The 3,016-nt window shown below is 46.4% G+C and overlaps 1 pseudogene; it reads right to left on the bottom strand.

Moving 5' to 3' along the window:
* Positions 1–527: 527 nt before the first annotated feature.
* Positions 528–1,736, bottom strand: LOC116556041 (annotated as a pseudogene).
* Positions 1,737–3,016: the final 1,280 nt, after the last annotated feature.

The raw sequence follows: 3,016 nt of genomic DNA, 5'->3' as shown, positions 1-3,016 counted from the left end.
CATTCCTGTTCCCACAGCCCCCAGCATTCCTTGTCCCTTAGCTGCCTGACTTCTCTAGGCACCTGGGTTCATGATCCTGGGTTACAAGCCGCAGAGGGGACTATGCTGGTTCCCTCAACTAAGGTACACTACTATTGCTGGCTCCTCTCAGCAGTGGACGTCCTGGAGATCAGTTTCCTTTTTGGGAGGGACTCCTCATTGAGGGGGGTGCAGAAGACCTGCAGACCTGCATTGACCCTGTTCTTTGAGCCTTCAACTCCTGAAAATGAATCGCTTGAGCCCCACCTTGGCCAGACCTTTAGTCTCTCCCCTTCTGTTTCTTCTTTTTGGCTCTCTGGCCGGTGCTGACTCCAGCTCTTTCCTCCTCGGGATGCTGCTGCCTCCTCCTCTTACCTCTGCTGCTTGAGCCTGTGCATGCTCTGCTCTCTGCTTCCCTAGCCCTGCCATCCTCCTCATCCCTCACATCCAAGATATCCTCCCCCTCTTGATGCTGCTGTCTTTTCTTCTTGCCTCTCCTGCTTCTTCCATCACTGCATGCTCTGCTCTCTGCTTCCCTGGTCCCACCACCTAAAACAGTTTCCTCATCTCCATCCTCTAGGTTCCAGTCCTCCTCCTCCTGTTGCTGCCTCTTCCTTCTTTGGCTGCAAGGGTCAGCGTATGCCCTGCTCTCCATCTCCTCCGTCCTGACACTGCCTGCAGCCTCCTTGCCTTTTCCTCTTTCTTCCAAGCCCCCCATCTTCTCCTCTTCATGGTGCCGCCTCTCCTTTTTCTTCCTTTTCCTGAGGGACTGATTGGTTTGCTCTCTGCTATTCAATTCCCCAGGCCCACTTGTTCCTGTAGTGACCTCCTCCTCCTCCTCATTCCCTTCAGTTGTATCTTCTCTTTCATCTGAGACCTTTCCTTGATGTTGCCTTTTCTTCTTGCTTTTTCTGATGCTCTGGTCAGCATGTTCTGGGTGCTTCTCATCTGCATCATTCCTTTCAGATACTGTAGCTTCTTCCTCCTCTTTCTGCTTCCTTTTCTTTTTCTTTTTTTTGGGGGGGGGGCATGCTCTCTGACTGTGGTTGAGGGGCCCCAGGGTCCTGGCCTTTGAGATGAGCCAGGAAGGCCTGCTCCTGGGCTTCTAGGCGTGCAAGCTTTGCCTTCATTGTGATCCCAAGACGAGCAGCCTTGTGTGCCGTTCACCCCCACAGGCTTGGAGCAGCATCTCATCAGTCAGAATCTTTGGGGACTTGGACCCCTGGTTGTCATCACTGCTGCTCTCCAAGTCTTTGTGCGGCTTCTCTCCACCTGAAGTCAACGTGGCCGTCTTCACAAACTTCTGATACAGCAAGTTGGGCTTGGGATGATTATAACGGGTGGTCTCCTTAGAAAGGCCCCTTATCTGTACTCCATCCTGCCCTGTTTCCACTACCGAGTTGGCCACAGTGTTGTTGAAGAGCTCATTCCACCAGTGGTTTGTGAACTCCTTGGCAGGGTCATGTCCTACCCCATGAGTGTCTTGCTTCAGCATCACCCTGAAGGCCTGGGTGATACCGTTTTCCTTCCGGCCTAGGCCTTTGCCTTGAGTCTATCCGTGCTTTAGCAGCTGCTCCTCAGCAAACTTCATCCCACGACTCTTGACCTCTGGGGTGACATTCATGGTGAGAAAAAAGTCTCTGTCCTCAGACTCTCACCAGAGAAGAGGTGATATCATCCGTCATTGCCGGGTCCTCTCTGCGGAAACATGTGTCAAATGTGACTTGTGCGCTGCCATCTTCCTGTCTACTTTTTAAAATCTAATTGTCTTTTCATTATTGAGAGGTAAGAGTTCTTTATATCTTCTGGACACAAGTTCTTTACATTATTCTTTCTTTTTCTTTTTTCAAATTTTTTAAATATTTTCTTTCTTTTTCTTTTTTTGTTTATTTTTAATTTTTTTTAATTTTTTTTTTAAGACAGGATTTCACCATGTTGGTCAGGCTGGTCTGAACTCCCAACCTCAGGTGATCCACCCACCTTGGCCTCCAAAGTGCTTGGATTACAGGTGTGAGCCACCACACCTGGCCAAATATTTTCTTTCATTCTTTGGGCAAAAGCTTTTAATTTTGATGAAGTTCATTTTATGCTTTTTCTTTTATTGCCCATGCACTTAGTCTCATAGCTAAGAATCGTTTGCCAAAACCAAGGTGTTATGGTTTGAATGTGTCCCTCAAAATTCATATGTGGAAACTTGATCCTCAGTGCCACAGTGTTGAGAGGTAGGCTTTTTTGTTTTTGAGATGGGGTCTAGCACAGGCACTTCAGCTTTCTTACGGTTGTTGTTTGCATGGTATACCCTTTTTCTAGTCTTTTACTTTTAATTTCTTCATATCTTTGGAATTAACGTGTGGCTCCTGTAGGCAGCATGTAGTTGAATCATATTCATCTCTGCCGTCTGAACCTCTATCTTTTTATTTGTATTTATTTATTTATATTTTACTTTAACTTCTGGGATACATGTGCAGGCTGCAGGTTTTTCATAATTATACATATGCCATGGTGGTTTGCTGCACCTATCAGCCTGTCATCTAGGTTTTAAGCTTCACATGCATTAGATTTTTGTCCTAATGCTCTCCCTCCCCTTGTCCCTGACCCCCGGAAAGGCCCTGGTGTGTGATGTTCCCCTCCCTGTATCCATGTGTTCTCATTGTTCAACTCCCACTTATAAGTGAGAACATGCAGTATTTGGTTTTCTGTTCCTGTGTTAGTTTGCTGAGGATGATCGCTCCCAGCTTCATCCATGTCCCTGCAAAGGACATGAATTCATTCTTTTTTATGGCTGCATAGTATTCCACGGTGTATATGTGCCACATTTTCTTTATCTAGTCTATCATTGATGGGCATTTGGGTTGGTTCTAAGTCTTTACGATGATCAATTGTGCTAGTCACACTTCTACAAATACAATACAACTATCCTGTGTACCCCAAAATGTGCTAAGTCTTTCCCCAGAAGAGGATGCAAAATAGCTGCAAAATTTTTGTTAATGGATCACTC

The sequence above is a fragment of the Sapajus apella genome, unplaced genomic scaffold (genome assembly GCF_009761245.1).
Source record: "Sapajus apella isolate SASKATOON/1434 unplaced genomic scaffold, GSC_monkey_1.0 scaffold16, whole genome shotgun sequence".
NCBI lineage: Eukaryota > Metazoa > Chordata > Mammalia > Primates > Cebidae > Sapajus > Sapajus apella.
Note: the sequence above shows the minus strand (reverse complement) of the source record. Positions and strands in the feature narration are given on the sequence as shown.